Below are 27931 nucleotides of genomic sequence, written 5' to 3' on the forward strand. Positions count from 1 at the left end.
TACCAGATAGGAGTAAAAAATAAACACAGACAAAAAACCCCCCAAAGCAAGCCCCCAAAGCCCAGAGGAAGACTTGTAACCACAGGCCTGCAAAGGCCCCAGCAAAATCAGTAGCCCAAACTAGGAAAAGCCACCAGCACCTTCCCAAAACAGGAAAATGGGGGCCCCCGGAAGCCACCCGCCCCCACACCGGACCCCACACCCTGGCTTGTCCACCCCCCAGTGGCTAAGGGACCCACAAACCCAACAGGCCGAAGCCCAGAAGCAAAGAAATACGCCGCGACGAGAAGGCTCCACCGGGCCGGAACAACCCCCGCAGCTGCAGCCGCGCCTCTCCGGGGCTACCCCCGACAAGCCCAGAAACCTGTTGCCGCCGCGACGGAACCACCGCCGAATGCCCCCACGCCCGCATTCGGGCGAAACCCCCCCCCCACTAGAGGAGAAAGGAGCTCGACTAAAGAGCTCCTCTCTCGCCGACAATCCAAAAGGACTGGTCGGCTCAGAGCGTGGAACGGCCGTTTTCGGCCGAAACCACGCCCACCAAGCCCGGCCAGCCAATCAGGACCCTTCTTGGTCCTCGTGCTGAGCTGGGCTGGGGAAAAGGACCTCCCCGCAGCACGAGGCAGAGGGGAGGGGAACTTTCTACAAAGAACAGCACGCAAGGTTTGGAGGGATAGGCAAGCTTCCGTCTACTCAGCAAGCCCTGTTTGGAGACTCCGAGGAAGGCAGAAACAACAGCTGAAGGATGTAGCAAGTATGGGACACCTGAGCTCACCAGTCTAGAGAATCAGGCTGCTCATTTTCTATTCTCAGCCCAGGAGCAACGTAACAACCTTTATAATCCTGTGTCAGTTCTTTTACCAGATCCTATTTAAATTATGGGCTTTCGTTGTTGTTTTTTAAAAAAACACCCTCATTTCTAAGACACTGCTGACCACATTGTTCTAATAAAGGTAAAGTTATACTGCAGCAATAACAATGTTATTAGTGCTGTTAAAACTAATATTAACACTTTGTTAAAAACAAAGGTGTTATCAGATGTTATTAATTCATATTAGTGCTGTGCTGAACTTTGATGGGTCCCCCACCCCCACCAGTGTGTAATATATCATTTCACAAGTCTCAGTGCTTTTATCAGAAGGGTGGTTCAAAAAAGAAATCAATGTTCATGTTGAACAAGAGTAGCTTCTATTTTTCAACATGAAAAGGAGGTTAGTTCTCCCTTTTGGCATTACAATTCCCATAGTGCTTTAAGTATTTTACTTGGGTTGCACCTGATGAGAATGTGTTTTATTCAAAGGCATGTAAACAAAGGTATTTCTTTCCCCCTCTTCAGATAGCTCAATGAGTACCAGAATCAGAGCTTGACAGATGCTGCTTCATGGCTTCTAGCGAGAACGCCTGACAGACATTTGTAGTCTAACCCACAATGTTGCATTGTGATGCAGATATCATTGACAAGTAGCATACACGGTTCATGAGCATTTCAATCTCAACTGTCTTGAGATTGTTTTAATAACTCATTATTAAAAAAAGGCCTCCCTTGAGTCCTCCAACCTGGACAACTATAGACTGGTCTCCAACCTGTCATTTTGGGGCAAGGTGATAGAGCGTGTGGTGGTGTCCCAGCTGCAGAGAATCTTGGATGATACGGATTATCTGGACCCTTTTCAATCTGGCTTCCGCCCCGGATATGGGACTGAGACTGCCTTGGTCGCTCTAGTGGATGACCTATGCTGGGAACTAGACAGGGGGAGTGCGTCCCTGTTGGTTCTGCTGGACCTCTCGGCAGCGTTTGATACCATCGACCATGGTATCCTTCTGGGCCGCCTCTCGCGTATGGGAATCAGAGGTACTGCGTTGCAGTGGTTCCAGTCCTTTCTTGGAGGGAGGGTCCAGAAGGTGATGCTGGGGGACTACTGCTCGGCTCTGTGGCCATTGGCCTGTGGGGTCCCGCAGGGTTTGATCTTGTCCCCCAGGCTGTTTAACATTTACATGAAGCCGCTGGGAGAGGTCATCCGGGGACTTGGACTGAGTTGTCAGCAATATGCTGATGACACTCAGCTCTATTTCTCCTTGTCACCTGATCCTAGGGAGGCGGTGGATGTCCTGAATCGGGGGCTGGAAGCCATGATGGGTTGGATGTGGGCTAATAAACTGAAATTGAATCTGGACAAGATGGAGGTAATGTTGGTCAGTAGGAGAGCCAATCGAGATGAGGTGATTTTGGGGTTAAACTCCCCTTGAAGGAGAAAGTACGCAGCTTGGGGGTATTACTGGACCCAGCTCTGCTTTTGGAAGGTCAGGTGGAGGCAGTGGCCAGAGGTACCTTTGCACGGCTTCGGCTAATGCGCCAGCTGCGTCCCTTTCTCGAGAAGGGAGATCTGGCCACAGTTACCCATGCCTTAGTCATGTCACGGCTGGATTACTGTAACACGCTCTACGTGGGCTGCCCTTGAAGAATATCCGGAAAGAACGCACCAGATAGGGTTTTATCTGGAGCTGCCCAGTGGGAACACATCACACCCATTCTGAAAGAGCTGCACTGGCTGCCAGTTCATTTCTGGGTCCAATTCAAGGTGCTGGTTTTGACCTTCAAAGCCCTTAACGGTTTGGGCCCAGGATACTTGAGGGACCACCTGCTCCCAAGGGTTGCTGCCTGCTTGATGAGGTCATCTGAGGGGACTCTGCTCCGGGTGCCGACAATGAGGGAGGCTGGGTTGTCATGTACTCGGGACAGGGCCTTCTCTGTTGCTGCTCTCAGACTCTGGAATGCTCTCCCGGTGGCTATTCGCTCCTCGGTCTCCATCACAGTTTTTAGAAAAAGTGTAAAATCTTGGCTTTTTGCCCAAGCATTTATTTGATTCTCTGCTGCTGCTCTTTATAGTCTGTATTGCTTTTACGCTTTTGTTTTATATTTTTAATCAGATTTGTTTAATTATTTTCCACTTAATATTTTAATTGTGTCTTTTTTACCATCTTGTGTTTAAATTTTTTGCTGTAAACCGCCTTGGGATTTCTTTAATGAAAGGCGGTATATAAATTTAACAATAAATAAAATAAAAATAAAAATGAAATGAAAGGCGGAATAGAACGCAAACAAACAAATACATTTCTGCTCACGTTTCAGCCCCCACCCCACCCAATATTTTTAAGGAGATGCATTTTGAAGGGAACAAACATGTTTGCAAAATATACCCTCTCCCCTTTAGTGAAGCCCTAATAAAACCCATTTGCATTTGCTCTAGTTAAGTTAATTATGTTCATTGATTTAGTGCCTGAGAATTCCTCTAGCATCCTGTTCCTCTGATAACCATCTGCTGGAACACTTTGATTCTATGAGGCTATTCACACTTGCATGCAGAACCAGGCTTAGTTTTGTGAACTGCTGGGATCGGGCCAATCTCAGTGGCAACACAAAGGCAAACCCGCCTAAATAGCCACCCCAAAATGAGATTAAAGGAGCAAGCGCTCCTACTGAACAACTAACAACTAGATAGATATCTAAACCAGAGGACAACTGGTGTTGAAAGAGGGTTATCCAAAAGTCATGTGGACATTGTGCAGTTTGGAATTTTAGTTTTCATAGTTTTAGCTACATTTACTTAGTTTTAGTTTAACTACATTTGTAATCAGATTGGAAGCTAGAGTTGTACTGAATCTATAACATAAACCATCAAACCTGTAATCCACAAGCAAATTTTGCTTGCTAACTGGACAAATCAAAGTGGTAATTCTCTTTGTATTTAGCAGGCAGAGAGCAACTGGCCCTATTCAGTGCCAGCACACCATTCCTCTAGCGGCTGTCGAACCTCCCTTGTGTTTCTTTTTAGATTGTGAGCCCTTTGGGGACAGGGAAACAGTGTTACCTTATACTTTTTCTGTGTAAACCTCTTTGAGAACTTTTTTGTTGAAAAGTAATATGTTTAATAAACAAACAAAATTATTCCACTACATCCAAGTGTTCAAGGAAACTTGATTGTAGATTATTCTATAAATATATGATTATGATGTAAATACAGAAACTCTTTGTTAGTCCTAACAACAAAATTTGTTGTCTTAGTAAGTATCTTTTAATAAATATGGCTGCATTCTCAGAATTACAGTGATCCAGGTTTTCCTCCTACCTTGCTTCCACACAACCGAAAATTACATGAGAAGATTTAAAATAATCTACCTAAACAATGGAGAATATAAGCACAAAACAGGAGCAGCAGACAAAAATAATCCATTCAACATCCCAGAGTACTATGATAAAATTGGTTATCAGAAAGACCAAAGGCAGGCCAAAACAATAAGATTTTCAGGTGCCAATGAACAATCATTAAGGTAGGACGCAGACAACTCTTCCAGGGGAGCAGGTTCCACATCCTAGCTGTAGCAACAATCAGTTATTTTATTTTTTAAATAATAATGAATTAGTAGATCAGATTGGAGATGCTGCAGCCAAAGGTAAACATTTTGTTTAACATTGGAATTGGAATAAGTTAATTCAATACTTCTCTCCAGACCGCTTTTTATGTGGCGTAAATTAAAAAATAGAAAGAGGGAATTGCAACAAAGAACAGAGATCTCCTTAATCCCACAGTACTGGATGCAAACTTGTCTTTATGACACAAGTAGAATTGCCTGATTTGCCACTTTGGTGGTTTGCCACATGATGTAGTAGGTATGTTGTCTGGTTCAGTGAAGATGGCAGCCACTGGTAGAAATGTCTAATAAATGAGTAGGTTTGCCAATGGTAATTTTGATAAGATAGTCCAATGATCCACTCTGACACACAGCTTTCTGCCAAGTCCCAATAGCATAGATATAATTCATCCACACTCCTCTCTTCCACCTGGAGTTATAAATGGGCTGGGAGTGCTGATCACCAGTCAGGGTGCCAGTTTTGGCCCAGGACTGCCAACTGCTGACCCCCAGTGCAATATGATGCTCCCAAGTAATGGCAACTCTTTCCACACTTGGCATAAGTTAGCCTTGCATGAAGTCTGGAACACTCAGTCATCAAACTATCGTGTGGAAATAGGACTCCAGGTTAAATTGCTGTGTGTGTGATAACCTCCTGACCTAAAATGCAACTGAAATGGGTTGATTAGCCTCTTTGGTTAATTTGGGAACTAAATTTCTTAATGAAAACACAGAGCTGTAGAGAATAATACATAACAAAAGGGGGAGGAGAGAGGAGGAGAAGGTTGATGACTCACAGCTATGCCTTGTTATCACTGACACTGAGAGAGAGAAAACCTGGAAGAGGTTCCCTTTATTTCTAACCATTTTATTAGGCAATGCCAGAAAGGTTTAAGGAAATATGGGATCAAGGCTAATACCAACCACTAAAACCTTGAAGCAACAGTTAGAAAAACAGAATATATGACCAAAAGTGTGAAACTAAAGCCTGCCGACGTTAACGGCAAAGAAGAAATGAGGGAAATCTTAAAGTACATAGGACATTAATGGGTGCAAATAACATTTTTAGTGTCATACCCTCCCTCTTCCAGTGTTTTCTCTCTCTCAGTGTCAGTGATAACCAGGCATAGCTGTGAGTAATCAACCTTCTCCTCCTCTCTCCTCCCCTTTTTGTTATGTATTACCCAGGTGTTTAATTAGATTGGGGGAAAGTCTTGGATACAAGTGTGGATTTTAAACAGTGGGATATAGAACACTGAAGCTGACATATATACATCGAAATGTCTGTTCATTGTCACAATTCCCTCTTTCTATGTCTTAATTTATGCAATTAAAAAAGGTCTGGAGAGAAGTATTGTATCAGATCCATCATGTGTATTGTGTTGCCATTATATCAACTAAGTTCATTCAATTTTATGTTCATTTAAACATGTGTATCCCACCATAAGGCCCAATAGTGCCCTTTTGTTTTTCAAATTCTTTTGTACTCATTTAGGCTCCTTTTCATTAGATTACATTAATCTACCTTTTGAAGACCATGGATTTTTTAAAAATGTATTTAAGAAGTGGGGAAGAATTGAACCTCCCATTTTTCAGCAGACCTTTTCATTATAAATCTTTGCTAGTAAGTGAGAGTTTGTGTGTGGCCCCAAGAGGTTACAAATGATTTGTAAAGAGTATGACAATTTTTCACTGTGCCAGCTTTAATAAATTCATTCCCTTCCTGATAATTAATAACTCTCATTCTAACTTAACAAATAGTTCTAAGTGCATTTTAGGATTTATTTTCCTTTCAGGTACTACTAAAGAACCATTAGTCACTAGGATCTATTCTCTACAGCCTTGCGTTTTCATTAAGAAATTTAGTTTCCAAATTAATCAAAGAGGCTAATCAACCCATTTCAGTTGCATTTTAGGTCAGGCGGTTATCACACACACAGCAATTTAACCTGGAGTCCTATTTCCACAAGATAGTTTGATGACTGAGTGTTCCAGACTTCATGCAAGGCTAACTTATGCCAAGTGTGGAAAGAGTTGCCATTACTTGGGAGCATCATATTGCACTGGGGGTCAGCAGTTGGCAGTCCTGGGCCAAATCTGGCACCCTGACTGGTGATCAGCACTCCCAGCCCATTTATAACTCCAGATGGAAGAGAGGAGTGTGGATGAATTATATCTATGCTATTGGGACTTGGCAGAAAGCTGTGTGTCGGAGTGGATCATTGGACTATCTTATCAAAATTACCATTGGCAAACCTACTCATTTATTAGACATTTCTACCAGTGGCTGCCATCTTCACTGAACCAGACAACATACCTACTACATCATGTGGCAAACCACCAAAGTGGCAAATCAGGCAATTCTACTTGTGTCATAAAGACAAGTTTGCATCCAGTATTGTGGGATTAAGGAGACAGAACTGATCAGCCCCCTGATTCATTTACTATTAATAGTTTTTTTAAAAAGCTTGCATCTCTGTTTAGCATTATCAGTATAGCACCATTTTAAAAGTTATAAAAACCAACAGGCCCAGTATTTTTACTTTGATATATCAGCCTAGATCACATTGTCTCCAGGAAAATAAGTTGCATTGCAAATCCTGGGCAGGCATTGGATTGAGACAATGGGATGTTGCCCTGTAGCCGTTCTCATGCTGATATCCTCACTTGCAATGCCTCGGGGCCTCTGTTTGTTTGGCACTTCTCTGGTGCCAAATGTGGGGAGCATTATTCCAGACAATGTGGAACATCTTCTGGAGGTTCATGGTTTCCACATCACAGAGGGGAATTCTCCCCACATTCAATGCTGCCTTTTTCAGGCAAGTGATGAGTAAACAGGTGCTACATGGGAAGCACCAGTGCTTCTGATGGCTTTGACTTGTGCAGCACTGGCAGTCATGTGGGGGAGACAAGTGTCAACAGCTGTCCCTTCATATTCCACCTAAAAATCTTCCTTTGAGGGTTGTGCACAGAGTACTTCTGGGGGAAGGAAAGGTCATTTAAATTTCTTTCCCCCGCCCCTTGCATGCACAAGTGCTGCGTTAGTCAGGAATGCAGCAGCAGAACCCGTGCTTCTCATGTGGTACTTGCACTTTGTTACTCCAGATGTCATTCAAAATACCTATATAGTATCTCAATAAACAACATCAAAAATGGAGTGAGCAGATTGAAATGCAGCATACAATAAAGCAGCTTAATTGCAATTTTAAAATGCATGATAAAATAAAACAAAAAGTTATTTGGCTGGTTTGAGAATGACATCCAAATGAGCACCAGGTAAGCCTCTCTAGGGAGAGCATTACACCATACCCAGAAATGCCTTCTCTCCAGTTGCCATCCCCTTCACCTCTGGAAAATGATCTTCCAGTCTGATGTGGGAGTAGGAGATCCTTCCAGTACTAGGTCCCAAGCTAAGGCTATAACATCAGCTTTAAAGAGTCCAACATTTTGAATTGCACTTAGAAATGGACCATGAGCCAGTGGAGCTGTTTAGGCATGGGTGACACACGAGCCCAACACCCAGTTTCAGTTAGTAGCCTATTTTGAATGAAGTTTATAAATAGTCTTCCAAGGCAGCTTCATGTATAACACTTTACTGTATTCTAACCTGAAACTTAGCAGGGCAGGGATAACTGTGGCCAGGATGTTCCTGTTCAAGAGAGGCTATAGATATCCTCATGAAAGGCATTCTGGATCAATGGGGAAAGTCTCCTCCAAAAAGCCTCCCTGAGAATTGGGGTACCCTCCAGAAGTGAATGGGATTAACAACTAATATTTATATACCATTAAAGAAACTACCTCGAGGGTGATTGGCCTGCACCTCCTAGTTCCGGTGAATGTGGGGAAATTAGCTCAAAAGGGAAGACAGTTCCAATCAACCTTAAATTGTGCAAGCATATGAACTCAAGAAAACTGTCTTGAGAGAGAGGTTTGAATTAAATCAAAAAGGAGTTCATTAAAAATAAAATCAGACTAAATTACTATGTGGCCCTAGTTTAAAGGCACTACAAATATGCTAAGAAACAGACTATCGTAAGGCACATTTAGCTTAAAGTTTCAAATTATGTGTAAATTCCCAGGTGGGCTAGAGAGGGGCAAGATTTCAGAAATAAGAACAAGGGATAGATTCAGCCCTGAAGAAGCCAGGCAAGAGGCTTTATCACCTGTCCTGAAGAGGGGAACACCAATGTGGAGTTTCTTGTTGCAATCTGCTGGGGTCCAGAGTGAGAGGCACAAGGGAACACTGAGATGTTTCGCAGTGGGAGTCCCAGGTGTAAAATACACAAGGAAGCACACTGGGTCATGGAGTTAGGGATACTTATATCCCAAAACGTGTCTTGAGGGCACTTGTCTTGTGTCCTGCTCTGCTGAACATGGAAGCCAAGACAACCTTTTTTTGGGAAGGCATTGTGGTTTTTATTTTATTGTTAAATTTATATACCGCCTTTCATAAAAAACGATCCCAAGGTGGATTTAGTCCTTCCTGGATAGGAAGATGTGTGAATCACCTATGGCATTCAAGGCTGATTGTGAGGATAACTGGAGTGTGCAGGTGCGTTTAAAGAATATCCTGTGCTGGGAAGGGCTTCCCAATAATTCTATCAAGAGTTTCAATGGGCACCTCTTCAGTTACATCACTGACTCATCCCTATTGTAATGGAGGCTGCAGTTACACTTCTCTTACCAGTCTTTTCTCCCTGGCCTGATGGCCAAGTATTGTCTCTTTTTGCAAGAGGAAGAGGGGAGTTTAGATTTCATTCCAAGGATGAAATGATCTTAGATGCCAGACACTTGCAGTAGCTAGTCCTGGGAGTCTGCTTAGCTGGGCACCCCTCACAGAGCGTGTGAAGCTAATCCCTTTTCCAATTTGTGGGGCTTGCAGCCAAATCTAGGGGCAACCAATCCACTGCCAACTAAGTGACTTGTCTCCATGTATAACAGACTGGGAGCTCACATTGTGGTGCAGCTTCTGAGCATAGCAAAAGTGCAGTCTCCAAGCCTGGAGATGCAGTTGTAACCAGGGAGGCTTCTGAGAGCGAGCAGAATAAGCTCAGCTGGTAACAATAATACTTTTCAACAAACATTTCCAAAGCAGTTTACATAGAGAAATAGTAAAGAAATAAGATGGATCCCTGACTCCAAAGGGCTCACAATCTAAAAAAGAAACATAAGATAGACACCAGCAACAGCCACTGGAGGGATACTGTGCTGGAGGTGGATAGGGCCAGTTGCTCTCCCCCTGCTAAATAAAGAGAATCACCATGTTTAAAAGGTGCCTCTTTGCCCAGTTAGCAGGGGTTGATCAGGTGCAAGGGGCTGGAGGGAGCCCATTGAAATCAGGGAGAGGCACGTTCCATAATCAGAGTTCTGCTCATAGTAGGTCCTCCACCAAATTTGGAGCGGGGGGTGGATCTTTTCCTTTCTGCAATTCCTCACACTCAATCCTAACCCCTTTCAGTAAGCTTCCTGTCTCTCAGGGGAACCTTTCAGTGGTGCAGGTAGCTGATGCAGGGAAGTGGTAGGGGAAAGGGAGGAAAGTGGGTTCCTTGTGTAAACATCTTTGAACTTACACAAGGTTTGGAGACAATCCACTGAGGCTGTGCACATGAGCAGCCCGATCCAAGCTAGGTTGGACTGCTCATATGCCACATCGGGATCAAGGCCGCTTCCAGTGCTGCCTCTGCCGCAAGCCTGACTTTAAACCCCAGGCCTTAACTAGGGTTAGAGGGTGGAAGCACGCTCTCAACCCCAGGGCAAGGGTCATGTGTGTGCCTGGGCTGCACGCAGCCCAAGCACACAGAGATTTGGTGGTGCATTGTGGTATAGCTGAAGGCCGGGACTCATTTTCCTGGGGTAACTCAGTTACTCTGGATCAAAGTAGGTCCTGCCTTTAACCCACCCCACTCTCCGCTTCTGTCACAGTTGTGTAAATGACCTCATTGTATACTAAAAGTCTATTACATTTCACAACAGGAAACCAATAATGGTCAGTATTTTCCATTCAAGATTCCAATTCTCAGTATTTTTTATTATTTTCAAAAGTCGTGAGACAAGTGAAACAGTGGGGCATAAGAATCAGGCTATTTATAAAAGAGGCCGCTGAGAGGTTGCAAGCCATATATGTAAATGAAAACAAATTAAAATAATTTTAGCTCTTCCATGAGACTAGTACAAAAAGACTGTGAAGTGAAATGACATTTGTTGTCTCAACTGTTTTAACACTGCATACTGCTGGCAAGTGTTGTTAAATATATCTAGTGTAATTGTGAATTGCAAATGTGAATCATATTAAAAATAGTGTGTGTGTGTGTGGGGGGGGGGTACTTTGTGGCCTACAAAGCTAGTAGTCAGCATTTAAAAATAGATATTTTTGCTTTTGGGAGCTGGGAAAATAGTACAACACAGTCCTCTTAAACCTGACAAGTCTGTGTTGAGCTGGTAAATACATTCCCAGTAAAATAATAGGGCTGTAAAAAGCTTCAATGACCTTTTCAGATTTAGCCCATTTCAGCCCAAATTTAACCACTGTCCAATTTAGCCTGAGCTGGGCCGTGAGCTGGGCCCGAACAGAAGCAGTTCAAGGGTTGTTGTTTTTTTAATCAACTGCTAAAATGCTGCTTTCTCCTACCCATCTCCTTAAGGTACTTACCAGACTAGGCAGAACACAGGCTGACATACTCTCTGCAAGAGTCCTCCCTCCTTTAATTTCCATTGAATCCTGGGAATAGTACAGGTGGACGGTAGTCTTTTACATCGGCCATTGCAGGAGCCATGGAAAATGCTACATTTTCCAGGAGCCTCCATGCCATTCCCAGGAATCCAAGGAATTAAAGGGAAAATGGGGGGGGGGGGGAATACTGAAGGGAGTCTTTCAAATTGGAAACCACACATGAGTCATTGCTTCCTTGCAAATGGTAGTCTGCCAAGCTGTCCCCTACCTGTAAGGCCCTTAAGGGGTTAGGGGGTAGTGAGAGTGGGGAAGGAGAAGAGGAAAGGGCCAAGCATTCAGTCTCAATCAAAGCAACCACTTTGAATCAGATTGAATTGAAGTGTAACCCCGAAAACATTGAATTGGCAAGTCCCACCAAACCACCGAGGCAGCCCCCGGATCAAAGTAATGCTGCCCACACAGCACTATAAAATAAAAAATAGCAACAATGATATTGTCAAATGTATAAATGAATTTAATTTATTCCCAAAATTTCAAAAATTGTAATTTTGATGGTATTCTCCAAAACATCTTGAATCGATAGCAACTATTTGATATTCCAGAACTTTGCAACAGGTGTCTGAATTTGACTGGATATGCAGCAGTCAAAGGCCACATTCACATGTAACGTGAAACCAGAAGTGAAGGAGCCTGGGTTTGACTTTCTTGTATGTCTGAATTCATGAAACCCCGGTCCCGTCAGAAAAGCGACCTGAGGTTTCCCTTCCCAAACTCCAGTTTGAAAGCTAGAGTTGTAGTGAGTTTCACTGCTCCTACCTGAGGTTGGCAGCCACTAGCATTACATCTGAATGCTGAACAACTACAGGCTGCATTCACTGTAACTGGAGTTGAAGGAGGAAGCTCTTCCCTCTCTCCAGCCGTGATTGGGCTGTCAGAGCTGTCCTCCATACCAAAAGGAAGCCTGCACTGCCAGTTCTCCTTCTCTCTGCAGTCTCCCTGACTGCAGTTCGGTTCCTGTAAATTTTGTCCGAACACAGACAGGTAAGCGTGTGGGGCGGGGAGGGCGGAACCACAGGTCCACTGGACTCTTGGTTCTGCATTATGTGCGAATGCAGCCAATATTTGACAACTGATACACAGTTATGTTGCTATGTTTGAAGACTCTGCACATGAAAGATTGTAGAGAGAATGTTGCATTTAAGCCTTCTCTATGCATGCAGCATAATGAGGTGACAGAATCCTGAACTGGATGAGTGAACTATCACATTTCCAACAGCAGGTGGACAGTGTCATTTTCCCCCAAGTTCTCACATGGAGATAATGGCCTGCAAGTTAAAAATAAAATAAAAAACCTACCACATTAGGAGGTCTAGCCTAGCCTCCTTTTTACAAAGTTAGTTTTCTGTTTTCACTGATTAGCCACAAGGGACTTTTCACCTTATTTTTAACAGTGAATAACAAAAATTTCCTCTTGAATGTCAGTCATGGAATTCTACACTCTGAGGCTATTCACATGACTGTAGAAAATTGGGCTAGCCTCTGCGAGCCCAATTTCCTACAACTGGGTGAACTACTGGGCTCGGCTGCGATGGCTCGGTGGTTCTTGAGCAGGTAACCCGCTCAAGTAGCCCAGTCCGCAAACCCAGTTTTTGGGATTGTGAGTAGCCCCCTGGCGGAAGGCTGAAAAGCAGCCTCCCAGTTCGGGGGTCTCCTCAGTATGCCCTGCACACTCGCGCAGGGCATCCTGGAGCTTCCGGGGGCCGCACAGTGCCTGAACTCCCCAGCCCCCGCCAGCTCAGTCACGGAGCCAGCAGTCGTGTGGGCAGCTGATCCAGCCACCCAGGGCTCCTCCCCTGCTCGTCTGCAGGGGGAGCAAGCCTAGGCTGCTCTCCCCGCTCACCTTTACAAACCAGGTCTCACTGATCGTGAGACCCGGCTCTATGTTTCCTTGTAGTTTTTCATGACTGATGAGACTAGACATTGCATGCAGGACATGGGAATAATGACCATGGGGATTTTTTAAAAATCCAAATTTGGTATCTCAAGTTCTCCATTGGGAGAACTTGCCTCCTTAAGGAGGCAATTATTAGACCACTTCTGAAGAAGCCTGCCTTGGATTCCTCAGAGTTGAGCAACTATAGTCCTGTCCCCAATCTTTCATGGCTGAGCAAGGTATTTGAGAGGGTGGTGGTCTCCCAGCTCCAGACAGTCTTGGATGAAACTGATTATCTAGACCCGTTTCAGACCAGCCTCAGGGTGGGCTATGGGGTGGAGACTGCCTTGCTCGGCCTGATGGATGATCTCCAATTGGGAATTGACAGAGGAAGTGTGACTGTTGGTCCTTTTGGACCTCTTGGCGGCTTTCGATACTATTGACCATAGTATCCTTCTGGAGTGTCTGAGGGGGTTGGGGGTGGGAGGCACTGCTTTGCAGTGGTTCCACTCTTACCTCTTGGGCATATTCCAGATGGTGGGGCACTGTTGCTCTTCAAAATCTGAACTTCGGTATGGTGTCTCTCAGCGCTCCGTATTGTCTCCGATGTTGTTTAACCTCTACATGAAACCACTGGGAGAGATTGTCAGGAGATATGGTGCAGGATGTTATCAGTATGCTGATGACACCCAAATCTATTTCTCCATATCAGCATCATCAAGAGAAGGCATAACCTCCCTAAATGCCCCGAGGCTTTGGAACACACTTCCTCCTGAAATAGGAGCCTCCCCATCTTTTACAACTTTTAAAAAGGCAGTCAAGACACATTTGTTCACCCAGGCCTTTAATTAGACATTATTTTAATTATATTTTAATAGTTCTAATGTTTTAAATTTTAATTGTTGAAATGCGTTAATCTTTTTATTGGTTATTTTTATTGTCTTGTAAACTGCCCAGAGAACTTGCGTTTGGGGCCGTATAAAAGTGTGTTAAATAAATAAATCATGTACTATATTGGTCTTTCCTGGAAGTTTTACAATTTCTGAGTGGTTTTTCATATTATAAAGTTTGGTCACTTCCAGCTTCAAGTAGAATTCTTGAAACCAGTGGAAGATGGGCTCAGAGGGTCACTTCTCTCTGCCCTGAACTCAAATATGTCATGTGTATACAGAAAGAAGAACATAAGAAAGAAAAGAATGAGGCACATAACAGAAAAATTCCCCGGCCAGCAATGCTGCATGAAAACCTGATGACTAGTAGCCAGCAGGAAACCGGAGTCTTAACCGTTAGAGTGTCTGTGTGTTCCATGTGTGCACTTAGGGACATTGATATTTTGCTCCAGCAGGCTTCACTATTCACTGCAATGAAGGTCACAGTACACATTACTCTGTGTACATAGTTTGCCATGTCTGTTCAAGTGAATAGACAACCAATTAACAGCTGGCAGAGTTCCAGTTACGCCTGAGAACTGATTATTTGTGTATTTGTTTATTTAAAATAGCTATGTCCTGCCCCTCCAATGCAATATTGCTCAGGGCGCCTCACAACAACAAATTGTGCTGAGAACAGCTGCATTTGAAGGTAACTGCTTTCAAGAGAATAGGTACATCCCATAAATCCTCTGAAATGGGAGTCTAGATGAGTGAGAATGCTTGACAGCATTGCCAGATGTGATGTTTCTGGTTAATCCATTCTTTGATGCAGGCCAGCTCTTGAATGATTTACTTCTATTACTTTCTATCTATCTAGTCCAGTCCTAGACTGGAGGCGGTCTGTACTTGCCTTCCTGTAAATAATACTTATATCATAAACTAATTATGTTCCACTGCCTGATCCTTGTGTGCCACAACTCTTTCCTCTGGATTCTACACCAGAATAAGTTTATTTCCCCTCTTTATCACAATCGCTTTAACCTCCACCCTACTGCTTGGGATCAATGTTTGCTCTCACCAGATGCCTGACAGTTCTGGCGGTTTTTGCCTTAGCACAGCAAAACAGGCTCATCGTGTCCAATTCCACCTTCCCTGGCAGTTTCAAATTCCTGGGACTCATCAAGTAATTAATTAGAAGAGACAAGCAGCACAGACACCCATATGGTGTCAACAACTGCAGGCAGCTGACCTTTGAGGTTCTATATTGCCGGCACAAGCTGCTGCACCATTAGCAGCATTATTTGCATTATCTTCCATAAGAAGTTAATCCTGCCAAACTAGTTAAAATGGCAGGATTAACCTCTTAAGGAAGGTAATGGGATTTTTAACAATCAAGTACTTGGTACTCAAGTTCAGCACTGGGAATTCTGTGCTATCTTGGTCTTTCCTGGAGGTTTTACAATATCCAAGCAATTTTATATGATAAAGTTTTGGTCACTTCCAACTTCAAGTAGCATTTTTTAAATCAGTAGAAGATTTCAGAAAGTACCTTTGAGTTTTTCTTACTTACTTTCCCTTGTGGCACAGAATGGGGTGTGGGATACAGGGAGACGACTAGGAAAGATCCGGGGAAAAGGCAAACTCACTGGCACTCCATATTTCCAAATCAACAGAACTAAGAACTGATTAATCACATTTGAAGTGCATCTACTGCCCTTCATTCTGTGGGCAGTGAACACAAATAGAGATCTAGACTCATGTACAAATATTCACACAACATTTTCAGTTCTGTATCTTGCATTTCAGCGGGAGTAGGGGGTGGGGCTGTAACCAGGTTCTCTTTTAAAATGACACAAACGCATCTGCATATATACACACACTTGAACACATACAAAGTGTAATGTTGGAATAGGGCTTATGTGACAGAGACATCCATCTTGAGGAACAATTTGACAGGAAATGGTACAGTTCAGCTGATGCATGGCCAATGTCCTGCATTTTTCACTCCTCTCCCCATAAGATTTAGTAAGCAAAACATATGATGTGTTGCTACCTTGCTGTACGGGTTTTCCACCATACTCTACCCAACTTCATTGGCTGACATTTTCAGGGGAATGAAACTCACAGCATGATAGCTCTTTTCACACGTTATATTCAGCACACATACAATCTGTGTACAGCATATGCATGTACAGATCTGTACACATGTACAGTTATTCACACATTATCTTCAGTGCACAAACTGTAGTATGCATCCTATCTCTTTTAGAAATTCACTTTTAAAATGAATGCATGTACAATCATTCACAAAAAATATATATCCATGTGTATAGACTCCTGCCTGTGTGTACAGTGTGATGGCTGAAGCGGGTAGGTGGTGTCATATCATGCATTTTGCATTCCTAGAGGCTACTGGGGGAAGTAGAGAAAGAGACGAGGCTTGCTTAGTCACTTGTGCAGTTACATTTCTGCCATAATGTCACTCCCTCTGTTAATCTGATAATGATTTTTAGTGCAACCACTTAGTGACCCTGATTTGCAGGCATGAGTCCCTTAACCATATTGTGTCATAATTCTCCTGTGTAAATCCTACTTAATAGATAGTAGATGTTGAATTGGTTAATTCAGTAGGGATGCCCATAATCCACAAAATGATAGTTCAGTTAACTCCAGTTTTCCCCATGTGCATATATTTCAGAATTAATTAACTGCAGCTGCTGTAATTATGCAGACAAATATCTGACTGTCAGTTTTAAAGCTCAGACCTCAGCTCAGTGAAGCTGAGGTGCTAGATTTAAGCCAGTTTAGTTCAGTGAAATCCAGATGCTTCTAACCAACATCATGCTTAGTAACTCAATCAAACCAGTATGTCACCATCAGCAGGGCTAAGCAGCACTTATTATTTCAGCCGTTTTCTCCAATCCTGTTACTGTTATGTAGTAAATCCTATATGTGAGTTGAATATTAGGTTTGTGTGGTTATGTTTCATTGGACAAACATTGTATAACCACCCAGAGGCTTAAGTTTTCGGCGGGATAAGAATATGATTAATAGATAGATAGATAGATAGATAGATAGATAGATAGATAGATAGATAGATGTACTTTGTGGTTCTTGTGTTCTGGGCCCCCTCCCCATGTCAATCAAATGCTGGCAGGGGGGTGGGGAGTGAAATCAGCATTGACTTTTCAAAAGAAAACAAATATGTCAAATTCAGCTGCGTTCTGGAGTAGTAGTTCTGCAGCATAATCCATATATGCTGGAGAATGTGATCAAAACAACCCAATGACATCACAATGGCATTAAAACTAGGACACACCCACATTTTAAAGTACTAGTAGGCCCGTCTTCAGTGTATGTATGTGCCCCTTTAAGATGGAAGCCTATGGCATGACCCACAACCCTGCTTCATTATGCTACTAGGTTCTCCTCCTGCAAGCCAGTACAAGAAGCCAGGCTTTGACAACCACCAGGCCTATCTGGGTGTAAGAACAGGTTGCCACCTGTCACAGATCTAGAGATCTCTCAACACAGAGAAAAAACAGGTAGCTAATTCCTTCTGTTAATTCCTCTTCCCCTGTACTGTTGCCTTCCCAGGCCCCTGCACAAGCCACCTTGAGACTTCCTTCCTACGGCTCATGAGGGAGGAGATGGACAACATAACTAAGGAGGTGACACATAGGCAGGAGGAGCAAGAGCTTGCTTCTCTCACTACATTGAGAAGTCCCTCCATGAAAACTCCTCAAAAAGATGAGTCTGACACTTCATTTCTATACTCCTTGGTACTACGACAATTTCAAAGATACCTCAGCTGAACATAACATTGTGCCAATATTATGATGTGTGACTAAAATTCTTCATCCTATTCTCTAGACACCTTAGTGTGTCAAATTCAGACAATGCAGAGACGAATTCCTTGCAGATTTAATAAATGTGGGTTTTTTAAAAAAACAGAAACAAAAACAGGAAGGAATACTGACATTGCTATAGCAACCAATCCCCAAATTGTATAAACCTTGCCAGTGGAAGTCCCAATTAAAAAAATCTTACAACATTTCTGAAAGAGACTTTGGCAAGTTTCTGGAAGACAAATTTCTATAGTTTAAGATCAATCTCTGAGGATGCTTTCCACTCATACTGCCTGTAAGGAAGAAGACCTGGGCCACTATCTCATTGGTTTCATTCATATTTATTTAAGTGTGAATATCTGTGTGTTGGGCTGTGATCTTTAGAATATTCTGTTCCACTGACAAAACATCATATTTTATGCTGGAATCTTGGTAGTTAATATATGGTACTGCTCTGTATTGTTTATAGAAAGGGTTTTCAAAGCTGGGTCACCAGTTGTGGTTGAACTACAGTTCTCATTATCCTCAGCCACATGGCATGTGGCCAGGGATGATAGGAGCTGTAGTCCAACAACATCTGGGGACCCAAGTTTGAGAACCTCTAGTTTATAGGATTCTTTACTTACTGAATCTGTGTACAGTAATGTACAAGTTGGTAGAACACTGATGAAGTGGCCTTGAGGATAGATTTGGGGAATGCAGGGTTTCAAAACTGGCTCAGATCTCCATCAAACCATTATTTACTCAGGTCCCCTACTCCCCTGCCTTTCATACTAGGTTGCCACCATGGATATATGCAGGACTTTTTCCTGGGGGAGATAAAGTACATACATACATACATACATACATACATACATACATACATACATACATACAGTCAGAATGCCATGTTACCTGGTTGCTTGGGTGACCCTGTGGAGTCTGGAGAAGGGTGTGCCATCCCTCCTGTGGGGCTTTCATTCCCTTCAGGAGGTAGTAGGGATGAGAAGGATCCAAGCTGGTTGGATCCCAGTGGGGTTGAGAGAGCAAGGCAGGGAGAGCTGCAGGAAAGAGCTCCAGATAGACAGCTAGGGTTGGTGTGGCAGGAAGCAAGGTCACGAAGGGGGTGGGGCTGGAAGTAGGCTTTAAGCCCTGTCAGCTCTGCACTGGAGTATTTAAAGACAAGGCAGCTGATGATGTGGGGCTGCTTCTGAGTATGGGAGCCAGGAGTTCTCCAGGAGAGGGGACTGACTGAATGCAGCAAGCTAGGAGGAAGACTGGGCGAGAAACTAGCCTTCTCTCCTGGCTGTTCCTGAGGCTGGCCTTTATTTGGTACTGACCTAGTCATTCTGGAGTCCAAGGAGGGCTAGGAGCCCACCCCGTCCCCTAGGAGTCTGACTGACACACACATACATACATACATACATACAATAAAAGCATCTGCTGTTCCACATTACCCCAGCCATGAATCCAAGGGGGAACAACTGTCCCCCACCACTGACACCCATAGTAGCCACTATCCTAGCTATTGAAAGTGGTCCTGCAATGATGCCTCCAATGAGGTGAATTTTAGGTGCTATTAGGAGGGGTTAGTGAGAAACTCAGAAGTTCTCTGGTGCAAATAAATGAACAGGAACTGAGGAAGACCTCTGCTCTGCTCCCACTCTCTTTATTGAGGTTTTGCAGGGGAACTGCCCAGTGGAATGTGCCTCATGTTAGTATGTGGAATGTACTTCTCCTCAAGTGCCCAAATTCTAGACCTATGGGTACTAGAGCTGCTTCTTCAGTCTTGTTGATATGTGCCAGAAAGCTACAACTTCCTACAATCAATTTTCGCACTATTAATTTTCAACTCTCTCACACACTTGTATTTCTTCCCCAGTTCTATATACATTAGTACTTTATTTTGGATGCAATCCATATAGTTAGTGCAAGTTGGTTATAATACCTTATTCATTCATTCATTCATTCATTCATCTTCTATACCGCCCTTCCAAAAATGGTTCTGGGTGTTTTACACAGAGAAATAATAAATACATAAAATGTATCCCTGTCCCCAAAGGACTCACAATCTAAAAAGAAAAACAACATAGACACCAGCAACAGTCACTGGAGGTACTGTGCTGGGGGTGGATAGGGCCAGTTACTCTCCCCCTGCTAAATTAAGAGAATCACCACAATAAAAGGTGCCACTCCAACCTTGCTACACCCCTGCCCAGTTCCTTCAACTTTTCCTCATATCATTTCTTTTCCATACCCCTGACTATCTTTGTTGCTCTCCTCTGAAACTGGTCAGGTCAAGTCAAGTCAAGTCAAGTTTTATTTACAGTCCTAGACCAAATGATCCATACATGCAAAAGGCAAAACAAATTTATAAGAAACTCTATAGATTCTCATTATACATCTTAAAAGCAATATAGCAAAATTTAGCTACGGAGTTAAAAATTAAAACATCCTCATCAGAAAGTAGAAATTTAACAAGTTGTCCAGCAGATTGATCTGTCTGTTTACAGACCAAAAGTAAAATTAAGTGCTCCCTCTATTTCCTATGTATTTTACAGGATAATAGAACATGCTCAATAGATTCTATTTCCCCACTGCTGCATCTACAGTAGCGTTCTTCCAGGGGAATACCACTGTATCTTCCGGCTAATAGTGCAAAGGGAAATGAATTTGTTCTTGCCCTTGTAAATGCCCACTGAAATTTGCTGAGTGTATTATGGGACAAATAATTCGCTGGTGAAAGATCCCATCTAGTTCTTACTCCTTTGTAGAATTCTGTTAAAGAAGCCCAGTTATTTTGTAATTCATTATTTGTCAAACGCTGTTTCACTATTCTTTTAGCATTTACCAAGTCTAACTCCAGCAGCCGTTCAGGGTCTATTCCTAGGGTAGCAAGCTTTTTGCTAACTACAGTGCACCACTGCGGTTGTGGATTTATCGATAGAAACTGAGGAATTAGGCCCACTGAACATAGGTGGACTCTCAACCAAAAATAAATAATTAAAAGCCAGGTGCAAGATTCAATCTTTATGAGACCGGCCTCCATACACAAAATTATATTTGAGGTGCATCTTGTAGTACCAAAGATAACTCTCAAAAAACCTGATTGAATTCTTTCTAGCGTATCAAAATTCACATAAGGTCCCAGTTGGATCCCATATAAAAGCCGAGGGATAACCTTTGCTGAATATAGTTTTAAAGCTGCAGGAATAAAACCTGCTCCCTGCATTCTGAAAAATCTGTTAATTGCAATCACTCTACGTTTTGCTGAATCAGCTACCATTCTCATGTGTGCCGCTTTCCCAGCATTTTGTTGAAAAAACACCCCAAGATATTTTATTTATTGACCTGTTCTAATTTATGGCCATCCAAGGGCCATATAAATTTCCTTGCTTTATTTTTAAAGCACATAATTTTAGATTTGTTATAGTTTATCTTTAAATATTCCTCTTGGCAATATGACGTTAGAACATCTAAATCTCTTTTAAGCCCAACCCTGGTTTGGGATAAAAGAACCACATCATCTGCATACATCAGGATCGGGATCTTTTTATTGGCTAAATTAGGTGCGTGGATGTCAACATTTTGCAGCCATTTAATCAAAGCGCTGATGTAAAAATTAAATAAATAAGGGGCTAACACCCCGCCCCTTGCCACACACCTTTCTCAGTTGGAATTGGATTGGTGCAATTGCTGGCAGTGTCTAAATGTACTCTTAAAGAGGAGTTCTCATGGAGCTTAATGAGCAGTAATAAAAGCCTTTGGTCTACAGATGTACTAGCCAATTTGGTCCATTAGTAAACTCCCTGAAATTGAATCAAAGGCCATTTTAAGGTCCACAAAAGCGGCAAACAAGGGTCTTTTATAGACCCTAACTTGTTTGTCCACAAGTTGTTGTAAAATTAAGCAATGGTCCAGAACAGATCTATTAAGTCTAAACCCTGCTTGCTTGTCATGGATTATATGCTCCTGCTCCATCCAAGAGCAAAGTTTTACACACAGATGTTTGGTGTACAATTTACCTATTATATTCAAAAGGCTAATTGGCCTGTAGTTAAAGGGATCCTCCCTATTGCCTCTTTTATAGATTGGGACCACCTGGCTGAGCCCCAGTCCTGAGGGAATTGTGCAGTTTGATCTATATAAGTGAACAAAAGAGCCAATGCTGGGGCCCACCAGTCTATATGAGTCTTTAATAGTTCTGGAAGGATGTAATCGTTCCCGGGTGCTTTTCCACCCTTCAGCTGCATAATTAGTTATTCCACCTCATAGGCAGAGACCAAAGGCCAGGAAGGTAAGGTATCTATATATAGGTCAATCTGGGGTTTAAACATGCGGTTGCCATAAAGTTCCTGAAAGTGTGACTCCCATAATTCAGGAGCAATTGGAGAGACCTGTTAGGAGTATACCTTGTTTTGGGATAATGAAATCAGCCTCCAAAGATTTGTTGAATAGTTTTTCCTAGCTGCTTCTATCAAGCAGGTCCAATTTGACTAAATCCTTTTAAAAAGTGCACCACCCAGAACTGAGCACAGCTAGCTGGCCAGATTTGGCTTTTAAAAAGCCAAATTCTGGCTTACGGCCCATTTGACCCACGAGTATACCCCTTAGGTTCTGACAACTCTGGAGCACAGATGAGGTTTTACTAGTGTAGAATGAAGTGGAATGATCCATTCTTATGACTTTGAAATTATGGCTCAATTAATAGAGTCAAAAGTCATATTAGCCTTCTTTGCAACTGCATCACGCTGCAAACTCATGTTCAGCTTTTGATTTGTTGCAATTCTGAGGTCCATTTTTCCATTTGCCAACCCAAGTTCCCCTTTCCTATACCTTGTGCATTTGATTTCCCCCCTAAATACAGAACTTTGCATTTGTCTCAAAATACTTAGCACCTAGATGATAGAAGTTTAGTATGACCCAGATAAATATTTGTTCATTTCAGATACATTTTGACAATAAAACATTGATCCTGAGAGCCACATTGGTTTATTTTCCTCCAAATGCATGCTAATGAGTATACCTGCGGGAAGTCACTGCACTGGGCAGCTATGCACAGAGCTGTAGGTTTCTGGTTTTAATCTAGTAGCTCCTACATTCTAGCATGAAGCTAACATGGTGCAGGAGCACATTTCTTCTTCTTGGGCAACCAAGGGTTCTTAGGTACTGGAGTGGCGCTCCCACTTGGACTATAAGGGTTTTCTGGCTATAGCCCAGGCTGCATCCCCCCCCACCCCCCGCCGCCAGACAATGATCGTCTTTCCTAGCTCAGGGCTGTTTTCTGGCTTGCCTAATTTGACTCTGAACTGTGGCACTGCTCCTGGCTCCTACTTGGCATCTGCTATGGCATAGTTTCTGGAATACAAGAGTTTCCTCCAGGCAGTCTTTGCCAATTCTAAATCTAGGTGGGGTTTTTCTTCAAATATGGGTGTGTGTGTTATTTTAAGACAGGAAATAAATAATAATTTATGACAACAAATAATGTTTATGTAGTGAGAGGAAAAGCAAGGTTACTCTTCTCTATCTGATTTTTTTTATGTTGGAAAGGCTTTTTAAAGTTTAGCTATTAATAATGTTTAGAGCTCTTACAAGCTAAACTGATACAGGAACAATCTTCAAGGAGAATCTTTGGCATGCCTACATCTTCTGGGTTTCCCCAGATAGGGTGATCTGAATAAGAAGACAGGAGCAACAATCTTATTATAGCAATAGCAATAGCAATAGCAATAGCACTTACATTTATATACTGCTCTATAGCCGAAGCTCTCTAAGCGGTTTACAATGATTTAGCATATTGCCCCCAACATTCTGGGTACTCATTTTACCGACCTAGGAAGGATGGAAGGCTGAGTCAACCTTGAGCCCCTGGTCAGGATTGAACTTGTAACCTTCTGGTTACAGGGCGGCAGTTTTACCACTGCGCCACCAGGGGCTCTGTTTGGATATTTTAATGTCAGTACATCTTCTTTTTAAGTTAGTAATTTGTTTCAGTAGCATGTTTATGGCTGTAATAAACTGACAGGGGTCTTTTGAATGAAAAGACAAATGGCTGACAAAACATTTAAGCCCTGTTGAATACAGTTAAGTATTCCTGCCGGCCACCATGAACTTTTCATAAGCAAGCAAGGATTCCACTGGAGTCCCATTCAGAATGCATGACAGATTCACTTTTTAAATGCCAGATCTCCTATAGCAGCGCTATCTCCTCTCAGGGCTTCACTTCCCTTTCAAAGAGGCACACAATGCCTCCACGGCTAACGGGAAAAGAAGAAAGTTTTTCATCACACCAGAGGTATGACATACTGCGAATGATGAGATGCTTCATAAAACTTCTTTCAAAAGTATATTCCCATGCCTAGATTTAAACATGTAACATATCATTTGCAGGGGATACAGTGCAAATGTATTATCGGGCACAAGTTACTCAAGAGTCGCAAATCCGAACCTCTGTGATCTGGCTTATCTCTATTGAATAAGAACAGCTTTTCGGATCAGGCCAAAGGCCTGCAGCATCTTTGTTTTCCCTTTTCTCATAGTGGTCATCCAGGTACCTCTGGGAAGCCTGTAAGCAAGAGATGAAGGCATACCCTTCTGCTCCCTGAAACTGGTATTCAGGTATGCTACCTAGAGGTAGCATATAGCCATCAAGGCTGGTAGCCACTGAGGCTATTTTCACGACCACTGGAAAGCAGGCTAAGGGATCCCAGCCCGCTTTCCAGCAGTTGTGCACTGCAACACGCACAATCCATGCTGCTCCCGGCAGCAAACCTCACTAAATACGCTCCATTTCGCTGATCGTGAGTTGATATGGCGCAGCTCCACGTCACGGTGACTCAGAAGGATACCCCCAACCGAGAGGCTCCAACAATCCTCCTGGCATGGGGGTCTCCCCAGAATGCCCCGCACACTCACATGGGGCATTCTGGGACTTCCGGGGGCCAGGCAGCCCCCAATCCCTGCCACCCCAACCGGCTCCATGACGGAGCCAGTTATCGTGGCTGCGTGCTCATGTGCGGGGTGAGTGGGCCAAGCCTGCTCTCCCTGCCAAACCCCCTCCAGCTCTCCACCCTGCTCATGTGGAGAGCCTCAATGACAGACTTGTCTAATCCCCTTTTAAAACTGTCTAAGCTAGTGGCTGTCACTACATCTTGTAGCAAAGAATTGCATAAATTAGATATGTGTGGTGTGAAGAAGTACTTCCTTTTGCCTATCTTAAATCTCCTGCCACTCAGCATCATTAGATAATCCCTGGTTCTAGTGTTGCGTGAGAGGGACTTTTTCTCTATCTGCTTTCACATTTTATCTGTAATAAATGATTGGCATTAATAAAACATTAATATTGTGTGTCACTATTTGTCAGGATGAAAAAAGATTTGAAGAGAATCCTAAACAGAAAGCACAGTCTAAACCTTTTAGATTATCCCAGTGTTTGAATATTCCAGATATTGATTGGACTTTGTTTACAGCAATTCGTCCACTTCAGAATGTCACCTTTCCCCCTTCCAGCAATATTCTCTGGCTATGGCAGCTGGTGTTGTTGCAGTGCTAACACTCACAAAGTCTTCCTGCTTGGCTTTCAGTAGCTGAGAATTTAGGATCATTTGAAGGTGGGTGATACATATCTGTGGTATATGTATCACCCACATATACTTGTGTCTGCTGTTGTGTCTGTGCAAGCTATTATTGGTCTCTAAGGCTCTCTAGACAAACAACTAATGTAACTGTTCCTAGTCTACTACACCATGTCTGGGGATTATTAGGGTCTGCCTGCCTTAGTACAGTGGTTCCCAACCTGGGTTCCTCCAGATATTACAGAACTACAACTCCCATCATCCTCAGCTATAATTTATTGTGGCTGGGAATGCTGGGAGTTGTAGTTCAGCAACATCTGGAGGAATCCAGGTTGGGAAGCACAGCCTTAGTGGTAGAGGTGCACTTAGGTAATTTTGGAACCTGGACCTAAAGGCCTTTGGAGCCTGCCCCCCTTGCTGGAGCCACCCCACCCCATTGCATTTTCACTCAGGACAGACTACACCACTCAGACCACACCACTCAGGACAGACTAAAGAGGATTTGGGGGCCCCAGGGGATGTGGAGGCCCTGGACTTCGACCCCAAAGTCCAGGGGTAAGAGTGCCACTGCTTAGTGGTACTGACAAAAACAATCAGTAGACATAGGAAACTAGGATGTCAGGAAGAAGACTAGAATAGAGCCATGTATTTGTGTGTGTTTATAAGCATTCAATCATACAGCTCTCCCACCTGCAGCCTCAAGTGCTACAGCCGGTGGAGTCCATGTAATGGACTCTTTGTCTGTGGGCTGGTCTGGACAATACTTCATCCACTGACCCTAGCACCTGCGATAAGAGATACACTTTCCATGAGTGCTCACATCCTTTTCCAGGGCACCTTTCCTAAATGTGTGGGGGGTGGTTCATCTTTCAACAAATGCTTACTAGTTTAAACTCATGGCTAGGGATGTGCAAACCAATTCGATGTTGAACCAGTTTGACATTGAACCAGTTTGGTTTGATAGTTTGGGGTCAAACTGAACCACCCCCGGTTCAGTTCAACCCTGGTGAGCACACAAACACCACCACCCCCAGATAGATAGATAGATAGATAGATAGATAGATATGTTCTTACCCCTTCCAGAGGGCTTCTCTGAGGCCAGAGGAGGTCAGCAGAGGTTCCCCCTCCCCTGACGGCCTCCCTTCTGCTGCAAATCACTCCGTTCAGGCGTTCTTTGGCCCGTTTGGGCCTCATTCCTGTCACAGCAGCCATTTGGAGGCCACTGTGCATGCCCAATGGGCCTCTGCATGGCCAGGTCATGACACAACAATAGGTTAGGCAGTTACTTGTGTTTTGGTTTTTTGTGTTTTGAATAGTAAAATCTAAATTTCCTGACTTCACCTAGTCTTATTTAAGTCTGAAATGGTTGACTTTTTTATACCCAACTAGTGTAGCCAGATAGCCAAAACAGAGAACAGAAAGTACTCTGTTTTGCTTATAACCTTTTAAAAAGATAGTCTTGAATGTAGTAATGACCCATGCCATGCAGAGGCCCATTGGGAATGTGTGGCAGCCTCCAAAATAGCCACCATGATGGGGGTGAGGCCCGGAACAGGCTGAAGTATGCCCAAACAGGGCAATTTGTGCCAGAAGGGAGGCCAGTGGGGGAGGGGGAACCTCAATGGACCCCTCCTGTGCCCTTGGAGAAGCCCCCCAGAGGGGGTAAGTGCAAAAAAATTAAAATATTTGTGAACCCCCACAAACCAAACCAGGGGGGTTCAAGTGGGGGAACCAAACTGGCCTGGTCCAGCTCAGGTCTGGTCTGGACTTGAACCAAACCAGGCCAGCCGGTTTCATGCGCACCCCTACTCATGGCATGTGCCTTTTTGCATGTGCTAGGGTCAGTAGACCAAGTATCATCCAAACTAACCCTTAGTGTGAATGGAGCATCATGATTGTCATAGGACAATTGTAATGATGGTCACAGAACAGTCACCTGGCTGTTGTCCTGTGCACTACCACATTCTGAGAACAGGAGCTGTCGAAGATCTCAACGTGGTTATATCAAAGGAATCTTTTCTTAATTCTGGCTTTTTCATAAGCGAATGCTTACCCCGAGCCATAGAAAGCTCACAGTTAGTATTACTTTCTCTTAGGCTATCACAGCAGGACACAGTGAAATGAGTGTGAAATCTTGTTAGCCCTCTGAAGACCATCTGTATTTTTTTCTAATGAACACTGCACTTCTTCTTAAAGCATGAACTGTTCAATAAATTATGATGTCTAAAAATGAATTGCTTAGAATTTAGACTTCACATGCACTTGAAACATCCCTTTATCTTGGGGGATTGTCTGGTGGAAATATCCATGTGGTATTAAACATTTATAGCTGCTACAAATGAGATATCTTGGTTACAAGCAGATGAGTAGAAAAATCACTTGAGCAAACTGTAGACATTCTGATTTTATTTACCTAAAAAGAGGGCACAGGTTTTTGATCTTTATTCTTTCTCCAATTACCTGTAGCTTTTAAAATTGAACTTGATGTAGTGGGGGCAAGATTGAGCCACTATCCACTTTAAGACCAATCAATTTCAGTGGGAAGCGTTAAACGTTTGCCCAGTTCTACCCCTGATATAAAAAAGGTGTTGTGGCACTGGGCCCATTGAAAGTGAATAGATTTATTCACCTTTAAGGTGAATAAA

At 43.2% G+C, this 27931-nt stretch overlaps 2 protein-coding genes across 7 annotated transcripts in view; one reads left to right on the forward strand and one right to left on the reverse strand.

Annotated features, from left to right (window-relative positions):
• FUT9 (fucosyltransferase 9) overlaps nucleotides 1-27931 on the forward strand; it is a 240233-nt gene that overhangs the window by 154220 nt on the left and 58082 nt on the right. The gene's annotated exons all lie outside the window — the stretch shown is intronic.
• Nucleotides 1-27931, reverse strand: part of LOC128341261 (uncharacterized) — a 121207-nt gene that overhangs the window by 5907 nt on the left and 87369 nt on the right. Inside the window, exon 1 of one of the 6 annotated variants that reach the window (XM_053287552.1) lies at nucleotides 18628-18665. The exons of 4 other annotated variants lie outside the window; for them this stretch is intronic. The gene's annotated coding sequence lies outside the window, so the exon portion shown is untranslated. Of the gene's footprint in view, nucleotides 1-11059; nucleotides 11167-18627; nucleotides 18666-27931 lie in introns of those variants that run through there. One more of the 6 variants, XM_053287553.1, reaches the window with a different exon arrangement.

This window comes from Hemicordylus capensis, chromosome 1 (genome assembly GCF_027244095.1).
Source record: "Hemicordylus capensis ecotype Gifberg chromosome 1, rHemCap1.1.pri, whole genome shotgun sequence".
In the NCBI taxonomy this organism is placed as follows: Eukaryota; Metazoa; Chordata; class Lepidosauria; order Squamata; family Cordylidae; genus Hemicordylus; species Hemicordylus capensis.